Below are 18,072 nucleotides of genomic sequence, written 5' to 3' on the forward strand. Positions count from 1 at the left end.
CAGTTTTCCACCTCATAATGATGCGAGATTAATAGAGAAGAGCACTTATAAATTTATTTAATTCAGTAAAACATCCCTTTTAAGGGGTGAGCCGAGCCCGGAGGTACTGCAATACCGGGTCAACCCGTGGCAGGATCAATGCAAGCATTGACATCCCACCGAATTCCAAAAATCAGTTTAATATTCTGGGGTTCATTTGAACCCGTATCAGATATTAAGCTGATAAGAACAGATACTACACTTTGATCTTAGCCAAAAGGCCGAGAAGCGATAACTGAAACTCAAGTTACTGGGTGTTATATGCCATACGGATCTCGAAAATATGGCTGATGAACAAAAAGAGCAAACCACTATCGCAAAACGAAGAAAGTCACCAGGAAACCAGGCTGTTGCTAGAACCCTGCCTGGCACTGTTGAAGGCCAATACAACTCATTAGTTTTTATCTTCTCTTTTGATACAAATAGGTTATTAGGCTAAACGGTTCCAATATTATATTATATGTGAAGCTGGTGATTGCAGTGCACTATCCGTTTGAGTCAATCAACTCCACCTAGTAGCAAACTCTGCACACTCTGCACACGCATCAGAAAACATGCTGGATAGAATCCTTGGAATACGTAACGCAGCTGTTTTTGCAGCAACCAAGTTAATGTTACGCAGAGACAACAACGAACAACAGGAAGAAATGTTACGTGAAGACATTAGTGAACGTCACATGTTTGAAATACTACGCCTGCCAATGTGCGAAATTCTTATTAAAGGGCACAGGATTCGATCAATGAAATCTACACATGGAAACGTTAGCTATTTTGATATCGATAACACGAAACGCTAAAGAAGCGAGGCAATTGGATTTAACGTTTTACGGATATCAGAGGAATCAGTAAGTTCATTTTTCTATGCTTTGCTAAATTACCGCTCTGAAAACGCCGGTTTCCTTCCAGTGTGCCACAAGGGAACACCGGAAACGGTCCTCAATGGCTACGAGCAGATACCACGCAAGTGGCTACGATCGCAACCTGTTTCACTCTCAGAAGCCAGCGTCATTACTCGTCATCGCGGGTTGATTGGAGAAATGTTTCTGGTGGGAAACAAGTCAAGATATACTACAGAAATGATCCTGTGAAGTATGATCTTAAAGATGAAATAAATTTGCAAGAGAATAAATCGATTATGCAAAATGAAACAGCATTAATGATTCTATTCGTAAAATTACGTGGTTTTTATCGTTAACGAGTTCGTCCTAGAAGTGAATTATGTGGAAAAGCGCTACACAACGACACGGCGCGTTGTGTTCATTCAATACAAACAGCTGAAATGGCGAAACAACGACGGTATTTAGAGCACGGCGGAAATTAAAAGCAGTTTGTTGAGGGTCACTCGCCAATTTCTTATATCGCGCTTCATCCAAGAAATACAATCGATCGTCAGACATTAATACTTCAGCTGGATGTGTGGCACGCATCTGTAATCCTGCTTCTGGGAGGCTTGATAGTGTGGATGACTTGAGACGAGGATTCCTACTTCGTGACCGTGCATGTTGATCAGGCGTCCGCACTAAGTTGGGCATCAACATGGACCCATTGAAGGAATTTAATGGGTGCAGGTTAGCTAAGGAGGAGCAAAACGGGCCAGGAAGGAAACTAAGCAGCCAAAAGTTCCCGTGTCGAGCAGTAGTAGGATCGCGCCCGTGAATGTACGACATGAATTAGCCTCGACAAAACAGTCAAACCTCTTTCTTTTTATTTCTATTAAGGAAAGAATGGGTTTCAATGGGTTAGTTTCTGCTTCAAAAGTGAAATACTGCCACAACAATAAGCTCCACCCTAAATCTCTAAATCTAAAATATTGCAATTGGGTAAAGAGTGAAAGCTCAAGTGATTGGCATGATTGCATCTGAATATCAACCCGCTCCGTTAAGCTCAATAACGATTCACTGTTACTGTCACAGCCCAAAGCTAATACTGAATAATAATCTGAATACCTAAACGTTCAATTTCAATTGAAGTTTCTATGCGGCCATCGGGCGCTTCGCGCCCTCGGCCGCGTTTTCAACTTGTGCGTATGGAACGGTGGTGTTTGCATACAATTTTAATGATTTGGAAAAGCATGAAATGGAGGGACCTGAATACTTATATGTTGAACTGCATCTAAAGTTTGCGGCCATCGGGCGCTTCGCGCCCTCGGCCGCGTTTTCAACCAACTTCAACGGATCGCTAAGATGGCGGTGTAATTTACCTTTTGTTGATAAACATGAAATGGAGGAATCTTAATATTCTTTTATTCTCCAATTACATTGGAAATATTCTGCTTTCACTACTTTACTGACTTAATAACGAGAATTTATTTATTTATATTTGAGGTGCCCAGTCTAAGGACCAGGCGTTCGAAAAATAAGTCATATAGACTCATCAGTGCTCCTAACCACGGAAATCTTTAGTAAAAGGCGAAAGATTTATCCGGGTATTGATTAGAAACCAGAGTGATTAACAACTGAAATCAGTTGGTCTTTCTTCATTCCCAACTTCATACCACTTTGGTAAAGTCACGGCAATAAACAGACATATTCAACCGTAATGCGACGACTATTTTCTGTTAGATTTGAAACAGTCACTAAAAACCTTCATGCTGTATAAAGCTCATGTAAAAATAGTTTCCTCTTTTGATTTTCAACTGAGTTAACTTAAGCTGAGTGAAACATAAACGAAGTCTAAGGCAAACAGGGTGGGTAAGCTGAATTGGGAAAGGTGACGAAACCTATTTATTCTGCAAGTCCTTTAGTTTTTTTTCTTTGTTGTATAGGGGTGGGGGGGATCCATCCGCTAAGTTGAACAAACACGATTCTATAGACAGAAATTCAGGTTTCCCAACCTTTGATATATGTGGGATTGATTAACCAATCGCTTACTAAAGGGTAATCAAGCAGACAACAGTAAACAATAACTGAACACAGTGTTAACGTTCTTTAAGAGAATCTGCTCCTGCTGGAGCTGTCAAAAATTGCCGACAACAAAGAATGTTTCACTTCATCGTGGCGGGGTATTGGTTAAAGTTTTCAACTAGCAATAATCACACCTCAGGAGACCCTCATTGGTTATGATATTGCCACTGCGCAAAGCTAAATTTCACATGAGAGAGCCCTACTACTTGAACCTTTTTCTTGTCGATTCCGCACGGACGTTGACACCAACAACATCAGGCAAGGTACTGCTTCTCGATTAAACTAATCATTTTGCTGCTTTCAGTTTTACACTCACATACCTATAAAGAATATAGTTCATTTTACGAATATTTCACATGTTGCCATACAACACCGTTGAGTAGTAAAATTCATGCAAATTACAATGCTTTTCGCCAGCTCAAGTGAACGCACAGGAATTGTTTCAGTTTACAGGTCAAATTTGCTGAACCCATTCCCGTTTACTTAACCATAAAATCAGTAAAAACCTACAACAACTGAACGAAAATTACTCAGTTGCTATCTCATTGTGCTTTTCCACTAGCTTTGAAATGCCGTGACCAGGATTCGAACCTGGGTTACTACGGTTTTACGCTATCAGACCCCACAACGTAGGGTCCTAACCACTAGACGATCACGGCCAAATTACAACGTTTCCACACACGTAAACGTTTCCACACAATCACATTAAGGATCATAAATATATTGTGTTGGTCATGTTAAAATCTGAATAAATTGAAAAAAGAAATGCCAACAGCATCCCGTATTCCCAAGCGGTCACCCATCCAAGTACTAACGGGACCCGACGTAGCTTAACTTCCGGGAGCTGACGAGACCGGGTGAGTTCTACGTGGTATGGCCGTTGACAGTATTGAATGTAAAATTTACAACGCATATGTCTGAATCGTTGTTGGCGTACATCAATTATCACAAAGTATCCGCCATTTTTACGTTTAAGCATCATAAGTGACTTTCTTATCGGGCTTGACAAATGCAATCTTTGCGTTTCGTTTAATAGTTTGCATATTTAAGTGAAGAATAACGCCTTTAATGCAATGGTTTTGATCACACGGTGACTGATTTACCAAGTGAAAAGTATTCGTCCAAGTCTGGTTCAGTTAGTATTATAGATTCTGCTGCTCAGGGGACGGCGCGAACGCAGTCCCCCACTACCAAAAATTGTACTCCCGAGTTAATCACATTTGGATTAATCGCAAGGGTCAGCCCATCCTTAGTGCAATGGAAAGGCCTCACCCTGGAGGAACCACCTTGGTGATCATGGTTGCCTCTGAGCCAGGTAAGTATGATTTTTGTCAATACTTGGCGATTACTCATAGTTTTTGGTAGACAAACAATAACGACGAAGTACACTAAATCATAGAGCTCAACAAAGAACTATCGCACATGGAATTACGCATAAAACTGAAAGATGGGATTGAGCATAGTTGATCCTATAAAGCTCTTATTTAGAAAATCGAAAACTTACAGCCATTTCTGGGTTAGAAGAAAAATGCTCTCATTTGGGAAAACTTCTTCCTCCCAAATGGAGACGTCGAATGCACTGTTTTTTCGTCTATACTGCTCAACTGATCTAAACAACAATATTCATGAGAGACATGTCTGCATGTCAGATTGCCGAACAATCAATTAAACTAGAACCAATTTGAATGGATAGCTCTAAATAAAACTCGTTCCCTTTGAGGGACATAACTTGTTGGGCTGCAATTATTTAACCATGTTCCATACTTAGTGAAAGCTGTCGAAAGATACATCTCCAGCAGCCATATGACTTTCGATGGAATAGTGATATGTTGAGGATAAGAAAATATGTAGATATCGTATTTATGTCAGTTTTTCCACCTCATAATGATGCGAGATTAATAGAGAAGAGCACTTATAAATTTATTTAATTCAGTAAAACATCCCTTTTAAGGGGTGAGCCGAGCCCGGAGGTACTGCAATACCGGGTCAACCCGTGGCAGGATCAATGCAAGCATTGACATCCCACCGAATTCCAAAAATCAGTTTAATATTCTGGGGTTCATTTGAACCCGTATCAGATATTAAGCTGATAAGAACAGATACTACACTTTGATCTTAGCCAAAAGGCCGAGAAGCGATAACTGAAACTCAAGTTACTGGGTGTTATATGCCATACGGATCTCGAAAATATGGCTGATGAACAAAAAGAGCAAACCACTATCGCAAAACGAAGAAAGTCACCAGGAAACCAGGCTGTTGCTAGAACCCTGCCTGGCACTGTTGAAGGCCAATACAACTCATTAGTTTTTATCTTCTCTTTTGATACAAATAGGTTATTAGGCTAAACGGTTCCAATATTATATTATATGTGAAGCTGGTGATTGCAGTGCACTATCCGTTTGAGTCAATCAACTCCACCTAGTAGCAAACTCTGCACACTCTGCACACGCATCAGAAAACATGCTGGATAGAATCCTTGGAATACGTAACGCAGCTGTTTTTGCAGCAACCAAGTTAATGTTACGCAGAGACAACAACGAACAACAGGAAGAAATGTTACGTGAAGACATTAGTGAACGTCACATGTTTGAAATACTACGCCTGCCAATGTGCGAAATTCTTATTAAAGGGCACAGGATTCGATCAATGAAATCTACACATGGAAACGTTAGCTATTTTGATATCGATAACACGAAACGCTAAAGAAGCGAGGCAATTGGATTTAACGTTTTACGGATATCAGAGGAATCAGTAAGTTCATTTTTCTATGCTTTGCTAAATTACCGCTCTGAAAACGCCGGTTTCCTTCCAGTGTGCCACAAGGGAACACCGGAAACGGTCCTCAATGGCTACGAGCAGATACCACGCAAGTGGCTACGATCCCAACCTGTTTCACTCTCAGAAGCCAGCGTCATTACTCGTCATCGCGGGTTGATTGGAGAAATGTTTCTGGTGGGAAACAAGTCAAGATATACTACAGAAATGATCCTGTGAAGTATGATCTTAAAGATGAAATAAATTTGCAAGAGAATAAATCGATTATGCAAAATGAAACAGCATTAATGATTCTATTCGTAAAATTACGTGGTTTTTATCGTTAACGAGTTCGTCCTAGAAGTGAATTATGTGGAAAAGCGCTACACAACGACACGGCGCGTTGTGTTCATTCAATACAAACAGCTGAAATGGCGAAACAACGACGGTATTTAGAGCACGGCGGAAATTAAAAGCAGTTTGTTGAGGGTCACTCGCCAATTTCTTATATCGCGCTTCATCCAAGAAATACAATCGATCGTCAGACATTAATACTTCAGCTGGATGTGTGGCACGCATCTGTAATCCTGCTTCTGGGAGGCTTGATAGTGTGGATGACTTGAGACGAGGATTCCTACTTCGTGACCGTGCATGTTGATCAGGCGTCCGCACTAAGTTGGGCATCAACATGGACCCATTGAAGGAATTTAATGGGTGCAGGTTAGCTAAGGAGGGAGCAAAACGGGCCAGGAAGGAAACTAAGCAGCCAAAAGTTCCCGTGTCGAGCAGTAGTAGGATCGCGCCCGTGAATGTACGACATGAATTAGCCTCGACAAAACAGTCAAACCTCTTTCTTTTTATTTCTATTAAGGAAAGAATGGGTTTCAATGGGTTGGTTTCTGCTTCAAAAGTGAAATACTGCCACAACAATAAGCTCCACCCTAAATCTCTAAATCTAAAATATTGCAATTGGGTAAAAGAGTGAAAGCTCAAGTGATTGGCATGATTGCATCTGAATATCAACCCGCTCCGTTAAGCTCAATAACGATTCACTGTTACTGTCACAGCCCAAAGCTAATACTGAATAATAATCTGAATACCTAAACGTTCAATTTCAATTGAAGTTTCTATGCGGCCATCGGGCGCTTCGCGCCCTCGGCCGCGTTTTCAACTTGTGCGTATGGAACGGTGGTGTTTGCATACAATTTTAATGATTTGGAAAAGCATGAAATGGAGGGACCTGAATACTTATATGTTGAACTGCATCTAAAGTTTGCGGCCATCGGGCGCTTCGCGCCCTCGGCCGCGTTTTCAACCAACTTCAACGGATCGCTAAGATGGCGGTGTAATTTACCTTTTGTTGATAAACATGAAATGGAGGAATCTTAATATTCTTTTATTCTCCAATTACATTGGAAATATTCTGCTTTCACTACTTTACTGACTTAATAACGAGAATTTATTTATTTATATTTGAGGTGCCCAGTCTAAGGACCAGGCGTTCGAAAAATAAGTCATATAGACTCATCAGTGCTCCTAACCACGGAAATCTTTAGTAAAAGGCGAAAGATTTATCCGGGTATTGATTAGAAACCAGAGTGATTAACAACTGAAATCAGTTGGTCTTTCTTCATTCCCAACTTCATACCACTTTGGTAAAGTCACGGCAATAAACAGACATATTCAACCGTAATGCGACGACTATTTTCTGTTAGATTTGAAACAGTCACTAAAAACCTTCATGCTGTATAAAGCTCATGTAAAAATAGTTTCCTCTTTTGATTTTCAACTGAGTTAACTTAAGCTGAGTGAAACATAAACGAAGTCTAAGGCAAACAGGGTGGGTAAGCTGAATTGGGAAAGGTGACGAAACCTATTTATTCTGCAAGTCCTTTAGTTTTTTTTCTTTGTTGTATAGGGGTGGGGGGGATCCATCCGCTAAGTTGAACAAACACGATTCTATAGACAGAAATTCAGGTTTCCCAACCTTTGATATATGTGGGATTGATTAACCAATCGCTTACTAAAGGGTAATCAAGCAGACAACAGTAAACAATAACTGAACACAGTGTTAACGTTCTTTAAGAGAATCTGCTCCTGCTGGAGCTGTCAAAAATTGCCGACAACAAAGAATGTTTCACTTCATCGTGGCGGGGTATTGGTTAAAGTTTTCAACTAGCAATAATCACACCTCGGGAGACCCTCATTGGTTATGATATTGCCACTGCGCAAAGCTAAATTTCACATGAGAGAGCCCTACTACTTGAACCTTTTTCTTGTCGATTCCGCACGGACGTTGACACCAACAACATCAGGCAAGGTACTGCTTCTCGATTAAACTAATCATTTTGCTGCTTTCAGTTTTACACTCACATACCTATAAAGAATATAGTTCATTTTACGAATATTTCACATGTTGCCATACAACACCGTTGAGTAGTAAAATTCATGCAAATTACAATGCTTTTCGCCAGCTCAAGTGAACGCACAGGAATTGTTTCAGTTTACAGGTCAAATTTGCTGAACCCATTCCCGTTTACTTAACCATAAAATCAGTAAAAACCTACAACAACTGAACGAAAATTACTCAGTTGCTATCTCATTGTGCTTTTCCACTAGCTTTGAAATGCCGTGACCAGGATTCGAACCTGGGTTACTACGGTTTTACGCTATCAGACCCCACAACGTAGGGTCCTAACCACTAGACGATCACGGCCAAATTACAACGTTTCCACACACGTAAACGTTTCCACACAATCACATTAAGGATCATAAATATATTGTGTTGGTCATGTTAAAATCTGAATAAATTGAAAAAAGAAATGCCAACAGCATCCCGTATTCCCAAGCGGTCACCCATCCAAGTACTAACGGGACCCGACGTAGCTTAACTTCCGGGAGCTGACGAGACCGGGTGAGTTCTACGTGGTATGGCCGTTGACAGTATTGAATGTAAAATTTACAACGCATATGTCTGAATCGTTGTTGGCGTACATCAATTATCACAAAGTATCCGCCATTTTTACGTTTAAGCATCATAAGTGACTTTCTTATCGGGCTTGACAAATGCAATCTTTGCGTTTCGTTTAATAGTTTGCATATTTAAGTGAAGAATAACGCCTTTAATGCAATGGTTTTGATCACACGGTGACTGATTTACCAAGTGAAAAGTATTCGTCCAAGTCTGGTTCAGTTAGTATTATAGATTCTGCTGCTCAGGGGACGGCGCGAACGCAGTCCCCCACTACCAAAAATTGTACTCCCGAGTTAATCACATTTGGATTAATCGCAAGGGTCAGCCCATCCTTAGTGCAATGGAAAGGCCTCACCCTGGAGGAACCACCTTGGTGATCATGGTTGCCTCTGAGCCAGGTAAGTATGATTTTTGTCAATACTTGGCGATTACTCATAGTTTTTGGTAGACAAACAATAACGACGAAGTACACTAAATCATAGAGCTCAACAAAGAACTATCGCACATGGAATTACGCATAAAACTGAAAGATGGGATTGAGCATAGTTGATCCTATAAAGCTCTTATTTAGAAAATCGAAAACTTACAGCCATTTCTGGGTTAGAAGAAAAATGCTCTCATTTGGGAAAACTTCTTCCTCCCAAATGGAGACGTCGAATGCACTGTTTTTTCGTCTATACTGCTCAACTGATCTAAACAACAATATTCATGAGAGACATGTCTGCATGTCAGATTGCCGAACAATCAATTAAACTAGAACCAATTTGAATGGATAGCTCTAAATAAAACTCGTTCCCTTTGAGGGACATAACTTGTTGGGCTGCAATTATTTAACCATGTTCCATACTTAGTGAAAGCTGTCGAAAGATACATCTCCAGCAGCCATATGACTTTCGATGGAATAGTGATATGTTGAGGATAAGAAAATATGTAGATATCGTATTTATGTCAGTTTTTCCACCTCATAATGATGCGAGATTAATAGAGAAGAGCACTTATAAATTTATTTAATTCAGTAAAACATCCCTTTTAAGGGGTGAGCCGAGCCCGGAGGTACTGCAATACCGGGTCAACCCGTGGCAGGATCAATGCAAGCATTGACATCCCACCGAATTCCAAAAATCAGTTTAATATTCTGGGGTTCATTTGAACCCGTATCAGATATTAAGCTGATAAGAACAGATACTACACTTTGATCTTAGCCAAAAGGCCGAGAAGCGATAACTGAAACTCAAGTTACTGGGTGTTATATGCCATACGGATCTCGAAAATATGGCTGATGAACAAAAAGAGCAAACCACTATCGCAAAACGAAGAAAGTCACCAGGAAACCAGGCTGTTGCTAGAACCCTGCCTGGCACTGTTGAAGGCCAATACAACTCATTAGTTTTTATCTTCTCTTTTGATACAAATAGGTTATTAGGCTAAACGGTTCCAATATTATATTATATGTGAAGCTGGTGATTGCAGTGCACTATCCGTTTGAGTCAATCAACTCCACCTAGTAGCAAACTCTGCACACTCTGCACACGCATCAGAAAACATGCTGGATAGAATCCTTGGAATACGTAACGCAGCTGTTTTTGCAGCAACCAAGTTAATGTTACGCAGAGACAACAACGAACAACAGGAAGAAATGTTACGTGAAGACATTAGTGAACGTCACATGTTTGAAATACTACGCCTGCCAATGTGCGAAATTCTTATTAAAGGGCACAGGATTCGATCAATGAAATCTACACATGGAAACGTTAGCTATTTTGATATCGATAACACGAAACGCTAAAGAAGCGAGGCAATTGGATTTAACGTTTTACGGATATCAGAGGAATCAGTAAGTTCATTTTTCTATGCTTTGCTAAATTACCGCTCTGAAAACGCCGGTTTCCTTCCAGTGTGCCACAAGGGAACACCGGAAACGGTCCTCAATGGCTACGAGCAGATACCACGCAAGTGGCTACGATCGCAACCTGTTTCACTCTCAGAAGCCAGCGTCATTACTCGTCATCGCGGGTTGATTGGAGAAATGTTTCTGGTGGGAAACAAGTCAAGATATACTACAGAAATGATCCTGTGAAGTATGATCTTAAAGATGAAATAAATTTGCAAGAGAATAAATCGATTATGCAAAATGAAACAGCATTAATGATTCTATTCGTAAAATTACGTGGTTTTTATCGTTAACGAGTTCGTCCTAGAAGTGAATTATGTGGAAAAGCGCTACACAACGACACGGCGCGTTGTGTTCATTCAATACAAACAGCTGAAATGGCGAAACAACGACGGTATTTAGAGCACGGCGGAAATTAAAAGCAGTTTGTTGAGGGTCACTCGCCAATTTCTTATATCGCGCTTCATCCAAGAAATACAATCGATCGTCAGACATTAATACTTCAGCTGGATGTGTGGCACGCATCTGTAATCCTGCTTCTGGGAGGCTTGATAGTGTGGATGACTTGAGACGAGGATTCCTACTTCGTGACCGTGCATGTTGATCAGGCGTCCGCACTAAGTTGGGCATCAACATGGACCCATTGAAGGAATTTAATGGGTGCAGGTTAGCTAAGGAGGAGCAAAACGGGCCAGGAAGGAAACTAAGCAGCCAAAAGTTCCCGTGTCGAGCAGTAGTAGGATCGCGCCCGTGAATGTACGACATGAATTAGCCTCGACAAAACAGTCAAACCTCTTTCTTTTTATTTCTATTAAGGAAAGAATGGGTTTCAATGGGTTGGTTTCTGCTTCAAAAGTGAAATACTGCCACAACAATAAGCTCCACCCTAAATCTCTAAATCTAAAATATTGCAATTGGGTAAAAGAGTGAAAGCTCAAGTGATTGGCATGATTGCATCTGAATATCAACCCGCTCCGTTAAGCTCAATAACGATTCACTGTTACTGTCACAGCCCAAAGCTAATACTGAATAATAATCTGAATACCTAAACGTTCAATTTCAATTGAAGTTTCTATGCGGCCATCGGGCGCTTCGCGCCCTCGGCCGCGTTTTCAACTTGTGCGTATGGAACGGTGGTGTTTGCATACAATTTTAATGATTTGGAAAAGCATGAAATGGAGGGACCTGAATACTTATATGTTGAACTGCATCTAAAGTTTGCGGCCATCGGGCGCTTCGCGCCCTCGGCCGCGTTTTCAACCAACTTCAACGGATCGCTAAGATGGCGGTGTAATTTACCTTTTGTTGATAAACATGAAATGGAGGAATCTTAATATTCTTTTATTCTCCAATTACATTGGAAATATTCTGCTTTCACTACTTTACTGACTTAATAACGAGAATTTATTTATTTATATTTGAGGTGCCCAGTCTAAGGACCAGGCGTTCGAAAAATAAGTCATATAGACTCATCAGTGCTCCTAACCACGGAAATCTTTAGTAAAAGGCGAAAGATTTATCCGGGTATTGATTAGAAACCAGAGTGATTAACAACTGAAATCAGTTGGTCTTTCTTCATTCCCAACTTCATACCACTTTGGTAAAGTCACGGCAATAAACAGACATATTCAACCGTAATGCGACGACTATTTTCTGTTAGATTTGAAACAGTCACTAAAAACCTTCATGCTGTATAAAGCTCATGTAAAAATAGTTTCCTCTTTTGATTTTCAACTGAGTTAACTTAAGCTGAGTGAAACATAAACGAAGTCTAAGGCAAACGGGGTGGGTAAGCTGAATTGGGAAAGGTGACGAAACCTATTTATTCTGCAAGTCCTTTAGTTTTTTTTCTTTGTTGTATAGGGGTGGGGGGGATCCATCCGCTAAGTTGAACAAACACGATTCTATAGACAGAAATTCAGGTTTCCCAACCTTTGATATATGTGGGATTGATTAACCAATCGCTTACTAAAGGGTAATCAAGCAGACAACAGTAAACAATAACTGAACACAGTGTTAACGTTCTTTAAGAGAATCTGCTCCTGCTGGAGCTGTCAAAAATTGCCGACAACAAAGAATGTTTCACTTCATCGTGGCGGGGTATTGGTTAAAGTTTTCAACTAGCAATAATCACACCTCGGGGAGACCCTCATTGGTTATGATATTGCCACTGCGCAAAGCTAAATTTCACATGAGAGAGCCCTACTACTTGAACCTTTTTCTTGTCGATTCCGCACGGACGTTGACACCAACAACATCAGGCAAGGTACTGCTTCTCGATTAAACTAATCATTTTGCTGCTTTCAGTTTTACACTCACATACCTATAAAGAATATAGTTCATTTTACGAATATTTCACATGTTGCCATACAACACCGTTGAGTAGTAAAATTCATGCAAATTACAATGCTTTTCGCCAGCTCAAGTGAACGCACAGGAATTGTTTCAGTTTACAGGTCAAATTTGCTGAACCCATTCCCGTTTACTTAACCATAAAATCAGTAAAAACCTACAACAACTGAACGAAAATTACTCAGTTGCTATCTCATTGTGCTTTTCCACTAGCTTTGAAATGCCGTGACCAGGATTCGAACCTGGGTTACTACGGTTTTACGCTATCAGACCCCACAACGTAGGGTCCTAACCACTAGACGATCACGGCCAAATTACAACGTTTCCACACACGTAAACATTTCCACACAATCACATTAAGGATCATAAATATATTGTGTTGGTCTGTTAAAATCTGAATAAATTGAAAAAAGAAATGCCAACAGCATCCCGTATTCCCAAGCGGTCACCCATCCAAGTACTAACGGGACCCGACGTAGCTTAACTTCCGGGAGCTGACGAGACCGGGTGAGTTCTACGTGGTATGGCCGTTGACAGTATTGAATGTAAAATTTACAACGCATATGTCTGAATCGTTGTTGGCGTACATCAATTATCACAAAGTATCCGCCATTTTTACGTTTAAGCATCATAAGTGACTTTCTTATCGGGCTTGACAAATGCAATCTTTGCGTTTCGTTTAATAGTTTGCATATTTAAGTGAAGAATAACGCCTTTAATGCAATGGTTTTGATCACACGGTGACTGATTTACCAAGTGAAAAGTATTCGTCCAAGTCTGGTTCAGTTAGTATTATAGATTCTGCTGCTCAGGGGACGGCGCGAACGCAGTCCCCCACTACCAAAAATTGTACTCCCGAGTTAATCACATTTGGATTAATCGCAAGGGTCAGCCCATCCTTAGTGCAATGGAAAGGCCTCACCCTGGAGGAACCACCTTGGTGATCATGGTTGCCTCTGAGCCAGGTAAGTATGATTTTTGTCAATACTTGGCGATTACTCATAGTTTTTGGTAGACAAACAATAACGACGAAGTACACTAAATCATAGAGCTCAACAAAGAACTATCGCACATGGAATTACGCATAAAACTGAAAGATGGGATTGAGCATAGTTGATCCTATAAAGCTCTTATTTAGAAAATCGAAAACTTACAGCCATTTCTGGGTTAGAAGAAAAATGCTCTCATTTGGGAAAACTTCTTCCTCCCAAATGGAGACGTCGAATTGCACTGTTTTTTCGTCTATACTGCTCAACTGATCTAAACAACAATATTCATGAGAGACATGTCTGCATGTCAGATTGCCGAACAATCAATTAAACTAGAACCAATTTGAATGGATAGCTCTAAATAAAACTCGTTCCCTTTGAGGGACATAACTTGTTGGGCTGCAATTATTTAACCATGTTCCATACTTAGTGAAAGCTGTCGAAAGATACATCTCCAGCAGCCATATGACTTTCGATGGAATAGTGATATGTTGAGGATAAGAAAATATGTAGATATCGTATTTATGTCAGTTTTTCCACCTCATAATGATGCGAGATTAATAGAGAAGAGCACTTATAAATTTATTTAATTCAGTAAAACATCCCTTTTAAGGGGTGAGCCGAGCCCGGAGGTACTGCAATACCGGGTCAACCCGTGGCAGGATCAATGCAAGCATTGACATCCCACCGAATTCCAAAAATCAGTTTAATATTCTGGGGTTCATTTGAACCCGTATCAGATATTAAGCTGATAAGAACAGATACTACACTTTGATCTTAGCCAAAAGGCCGAGAAGCGATAACTGAAACTCAAGTTACTGGGTGTTATATGCCATACGGATCTCGAAAATATGGCTGATGAACAAAAAGAGCAAACCACTATCGCAAAACGAAGAAAGTCACCAGGAAACCAGGCTGTTGCTAGAACCCTGCCTGGCACTGTTGAAGGCCAATACAACTCATTAGTTTTTATCTTCTCTTTTGATACAAATAGGTTATTAGGCTAAACGGTTCCAATATTATATTATATGTGAAGCTGGTGATTGCAGTGCACTATCCGTTTGAGTCAATCAACTCCACCTAGTAGCAAACTCTGCACACTCTGCACACGCATCAGAAAACATGCTGGATAGAATCCTTGGAATACGTAACGCAGCTGTTTTTGCAGCAACCAAGTTAATGTTACGCAGAGACAACAACGAACAACAGGAAGAAATGTTACGTGAAGACATTAGTGAACGTCACATGTTTGAAATACTACGCCTGCCAATGTGCGAAATTCTTATTAAAGGGCACAGGATTCGATCAATGAAATCTACACATGGAAACGTTAGCTATTTTGATATCGATAACACGAAACGCTAAAGAAGCGAGGCAATTGGATTTAACGTTTTACGGATATCAGAGGAATCAGTAAGTTCATTTTTCTATGCTTTGCTAAATTACCGCTCTGAAAACGCCGGTTTCCTTCCAGTGTGCCACAAGGGAACACCGGAAACGGTCCTCAATGGCTACGAGCAGATACCACGCAAGTGGCTACGATCGCAACCTGTTTCACTCTCAGAAGCCAGCGTCATTACTCGTCATCGCGGGTTGATTGGAGAAATGTTTCTGGTGGGAAACAAGTCAAGATATACTACAGAAATGATCCTGTGAAGTATGATCTTAAAGATGAAATAAATTTGCAAGAGAATAAATCGATTATGCAAAATGAAACAGCATTAATGATTCTATTCGTAAAATTACGTGGTTTTTATCGTTAACGAGTTCGTCCTAGAAGTGAATTATGTGGAAAAGCGCTACACAACGACACGGCGCGTTGTGTTCATTCAATACAAACAGCTGAAATGGCGAAACAACGACGGTATTTAGAGCACGGCGGAAATTAAAAGCAGTTTGTTGAGGGTCACTCGCCAATTTCTTATATCGCGCTTCATCCAAGAAATACAATCGATCGTCAGACATTAATACTTCAGCTGGATGTGTGGCACGCATCTGTAATCCTGCTTCTGGGAGGCTTGATAGTGTGGATGACTTGAGACGAGGATTCCTACTTCGTGACCGTGCATGTTGATCAGGCGTCCGCACTAAGTTGGGCATCAACATGGACCCATTGAAGGAATTTAATGGGTGCAGGTTAGCTAAGGAGGAGCAAAACGGGCCAGGAAGGAAACTAAGCAGCCAAAAGTTCCCGTGTCGAGCAGTAGTAGGATCGCGCCCGTGAATGTACGACATGAATTAGCCTCGACAAAACAGTCAAACCTCTTTCTTTTTATTTCTATTAAGGAAAGAATGGGTTTCAATGGGTTGGTTTCTGCTTCAAAAGTGAAATACTGCCACAACAATAAGCTCCACCCTAAATCTCTAAATCTAAAATATTGCAATTGGGTAAAAGAGTGAAAGCTCAAGTGATTGGCATGATTGCATCTGAATATCAACCCGCTCCGTTAAGCTCAATAACGATTCACTGTTACTGTCACAGCCCAAAGCTAATACTGAATAATAATCTGAATACCTAAACGTTCAATTTCAATTGAAGTTTCTATGCGGCCATCGGGCGCTTCGCGCCCTCGGCCGCGTTTTCAACTTGTGCGTATGGAACGGTGGTGTTTGCATACAATTTTAATGATTTGGAAAAGCATGAAATGGAGGGACCTGAATACTTATATGTTGAACTGCATCTAAAGTTTGCGGCCATCGGGCGCTTCGCGCCCTCGGCCGCGTTTTCAACCAACTTCAACGGATCGCTAAGATGGCGGTGTAATTTACCTTTTGTTGATAAACATGAAATGGAGGAATCTTAATATTCTTTTATTCTCCAATTACATTGGAAATATTCTGCTTTCACTACTTTACTGACTTAATAACGAGAATTTATTTATTTATATTTGAGGTGCCCAGTCTAAGGACCAGGCGTTCGAAAAATAAGTCATATAGACTCATCAGTGCTCCTAACCACGGAAATCTTTAGTAAAAGGCGAAAGATTTATCCGGGTATTGATTAGAAACCAGAGTGATTAACAACTGAAATCAGTTGGTCTTTCTTCATTTCCCAACTTCATACCACTTTGGTAAAGTCACGGCAATAAACAGACATATTCAACCGTAATGCGACGACTATTTTCTGTTAGATTTGAAACAGTCACTAAAAACCTTCATGCTGTATAAAGCTCATGTAAAAATAGTTTCCTCTTTTGATTTTCAACTGAGTTAACTTAAGCTGAGTGAAACATAAACGAAGTCTAAGGCAAACGGGGTGGGTAAGCTGAATTGGGAAAGGTGACGAAACCTATTTATTCTGCAAGTCCTTTAGTTTTTTTTCTTTGTTGTATAGGGGTGGGGGGGATCCATCCGCTAAGTTGAACAAACACGATTCTATAGACAGAAATTCAGGTTTCCCAACCTTTGATATATGTGGGATTGATTAACCAATCGCAAAGCAGACAACAGTAAACAATAACTGAAAACAGTGTTAACGTTCTTTAAGAGAGCGTAACGCCAAAAGAATAAGAATCAAGAATCACGATTTTAAAAAGTATTTCATTTCTGATTTTTGAAACAATAAAAATTGTAGCGATTGATGTCTTTAAAATGGAAATTTATTTCATTATATGGAGCACGTATGAAGTCTACGTACAAACTTGTAGATTATCGATGTAAATTGTTGTGTAGTTATCAAATTTCGTGAAAATTCCTTTAGTTTTGTTAATTCACACACCTTTGCATACAATGACGTAGTTATGGGATTATTGTGGAACAACGATCCCGAATAATAAACAGCATTCTTTTTTAAAACATTCGACAGAACACTGGTAAGAAGTGTCATCTACATGATGTCATTACACATCCGGTACAACTCTTTTGGTTTTATTCAGCAAATTTCCCGTTTGAAGTGATAAGGTAAATCCCTGTTTTTTCAACATCGGATTTTCGGAACCTCTGTTCATAAACTACGGCGGTTTTATCAAAACAAAGTTAACGTTTCAGAAATCGTGAACTTTACTAAACCAAAATACATACGTAACACACCCTTTTCCATTTTTTCCCAAAACAAGAAATAAATTGGTTGAGATTAACTAGGGGAGAGTGGGGGCAATTGATACACTTTTTGGTTTTTTGTATTTCTTGAAAAAAAAAACTAAAAAATTTAATATAAAAATTATATAGAAT

At 40.1% G+C, this 18,072-nt stretch overlaps 24 non-coding genes across 24 annotated transcripts; all 24 read right to left on the reverse strand.

Moving 5' to 3' along the window:
• Positions 1 to 81: 81 nt before the first annotated feature.
• Positions 82 to 272, reverse strand: LOC123472750. The gene has a single exon (XR_006647230.1). It is a non-coding gene; the product is annotated as a U2 spliceosomal RNA (small nuclear RNA).
• Positions 273 to 915: 643 nt separating this feature from the next.
• On the reverse strand, positions 916 to 1,138 carry LOC123472840. Its single transcript, XR_006647304.1, has one exon. It is a non-coding gene; the product is annotated as a small nucleolar RNA U3 (small nucleolar RNA).
• A 1,227-nt stretch (positions 1,139 to 2,365) lies between these two features.
• LOC123472973 lies at positions 2,366 to 2,487 on the reverse strand. Its single transcript, XR_006647434.1, has one exon. It is a non-coding gene; the product is annotated as a U5 spliceosomal RNA (small nuclear RNA).
• Positions 2,488 to 2,979: 492 nt separating this feature from the next.
• Positions 2,980 to 3,121, reverse strand: LOC123472904. The gene has a single exon (XR_006647367.1). It is a non-coding gene; the product is annotated as a U4 spliceosomal RNA (small nuclear RNA).
• Positions 3,122 to 3,512: 391 nt separating this feature from the next.
• Trnah-gug lies at positions 3,513 to 3,601 on the reverse strand. The gene is given in 2 exon segments: positions 3,513 to 3,547; positions 3,565 to 3,601. It is a non-coding gene; the product is annotated as a tRNA-His (tRNA).
• A 107-nt stretch (positions 3,602 to 3,708) lies between these two features.
• LOC123472991 lies at positions 3,709 to 3,827 on the reverse strand. The gene has a single exon (XR_006647456.1). It is a non-coding gene; the product is annotated as a 5S ribosomal RNA (ribosomal RNA).
• Positions 3,828 to 4,101: 274 nt separating this feature from the next.
• Positions 4,102 to 4,265, reverse strand: LOC123472709. The gene has a single exon (XR_006647190.1). It is a non-coding gene; the product is annotated as a U1 spliceosomal RNA (small nuclear RNA).
• Positions 4,266 to 4,890: 625 nt separating this feature from the next.
• Positions 4,891 to 5,081, reverse strand: LOC123472751. Its single transcript, XR_006647231.1, has one exon. It is a non-coding gene; the product is annotated as a U2 spliceosomal RNA (small nuclear RNA).
• A 643-nt stretch (positions 5,082 to 5,724) lies between these two features.
• Positions 5,725 to 5,947, reverse strand: LOC123472843. Its single transcript, XR_006647307.1, has one exon. It is a non-coding gene; the product is annotated as a small nucleolar RNA U3 (small nucleolar RNA).
• A 1,229-nt stretch (positions 5,948 to 7,176) lies between these two features.
• LOC123472974 lies at positions 7,177 to 7,298 on the reverse strand. The gene has a single exon (XR_006647435.1). It is a non-coding gene; the product is annotated as a U5 spliceosomal RNA (small nuclear RNA).
• Positions 7,299 to 7,790: 492 nt separating this feature from the next.
• Positions 7,791 to 7,932, reverse strand: LOC123472901. Its single transcript, XR_006647364.1, has one exon. It is a non-coding gene; the product is annotated as a U4 spliceosomal RNA (small nuclear RNA).
• A 391-nt stretch (positions 7,933 to 8,323) lies between these two features.
• On the reverse strand, positions 8,324 to 8,412 carry Trnah-gug. Its single transcript is given in 2 exon segments — positions 8,324 to 8,358; positions 8,376 to 8,412. It is a non-coding gene; the product is annotated as a tRNA-His (tRNA).
• Positions 8,413 to 8,519: 107 nt separating this feature from the next.
• On the reverse strand, positions 8,520 to 8,638 carry LOC123472992. The gene has a single exon (XR_006647457.1). It is a non-coding gene; the product is annotated as a 5S ribosomal RNA (ribosomal RNA).
• Positions 8,639 to 8,912: 274 nt separating this feature from the next.
• LOC123472710 lies at positions 8,913 to 9,076 on the reverse strand. The gene has a single exon (XR_006647191.1). It is a non-coding gene; the product is annotated as a U1 spliceosomal RNA (small nuclear RNA).
• A 625-nt stretch (positions 9,077 to 9,701) lies between these two features.
• On the reverse strand, positions 9,702 to 9,892 carry LOC123472752. The gene has a single exon (XR_006647232.1). It is a non-coding gene; the product is annotated as a U2 spliceosomal RNA (small nuclear RNA).
• Positions 9,893 to 10,535: 643 nt separating this feature from the next.
• LOC123472841 lies at positions 10,536 to 10,758 on the reverse strand. The gene has a single exon (XR_006647305.1). It is a non-coding gene; the product is annotated as a small nucleolar RNA U3 (small nucleolar RNA).
• Positions 10,759 to 11,986: 1,228 nt separating this feature from the next.
• LOC123472976 lies at positions 11,987 to 12,108 on the reverse strand. The gene has a single exon (XR_006647437.1). It is a non-coding gene; the product is annotated as a U5 spliceosomal RNA (small nuclear RNA).
• A 492-nt stretch (positions 12,109 to 12,600) lies between these two features.
• Positions 12,601 to 12,743, reverse strand: LOC123472869. The gene has a single exon (XR_006647332.1). It is a non-coding gene; the product is annotated as a U4 spliceosomal RNA (small nuclear RNA).
• Positions 12,744 to 13,134: 391 nt separating this feature from the next.
• Trnah-gug lies at positions 13,135 to 13,223 on the reverse strand. The gene is given in 2 exon segments: positions 13,135 to 13,169; positions 13,187 to 13,223. It is a non-coding gene; the product is annotated as a tRNA-His (tRNA).
• A 106-nt stretch (positions 13,224 to 13,329) lies between these two features.
• On the reverse strand, positions 13,330 to 13,448 carry LOC123472993. The gene has a single exon (XR_006647459.1). It is a non-coding gene; the product is annotated as a 5S ribosomal RNA (ribosomal RNA).
• Positions 13,449 to 13,722: 274 nt separating this feature from the next.
• Positions 13,723 to 13,886, reverse strand: LOC123472711. The gene has a single exon (XR_006647192.1). It is a non-coding gene; the product is annotated as a U1 spliceosomal RNA (small nuclear RNA).
• A 626-nt stretch (positions 13,887 to 14,512) lies between these two features.
• Positions 14,513 to 14,703, reverse strand: LOC123472753. Its single transcript, XR_006647233.1, has one exon. It is a non-coding gene; the product is annotated as a U2 spliceosomal RNA (small nuclear RNA).
• A 643-nt stretch (positions 14,704 to 15,346) lies between these two features.
• Positions 15,347 to 15,569, reverse strand: LOC123472842. Its single transcript, XR_006647306.1, has one exon. It is a non-coding gene; the product is annotated as a small nucleolar RNA U3 (small nucleolar RNA).
• Positions 15,570 to 16,797: 1,228 nt separating this feature from the next.
• On the reverse strand, positions 16,798 to 16,919 carry LOC123472977. The gene has a single exon (XR_006647439.1). It is a non-coding gene; the product is annotated as a U5 spliceosomal RNA (small nuclear RNA).
• Positions 16,920 to 18,072: the final 1,153 nt, after the last annotated feature.

This window comes from Daphnia magna, linkage group LG5 (assembly GCF_020631705.1).
Source record: "Daphnia magna isolate NIES linkage group LG5, ASM2063170v1.1, whole genome shotgun sequence".
In the NCBI taxonomy this organism is placed as follows: domain Eukaryota; kingdom Metazoa; phylum Arthropoda; class Branchiopoda; order Diplostraca; family Daphniidae; genus Daphnia; species Daphnia magna.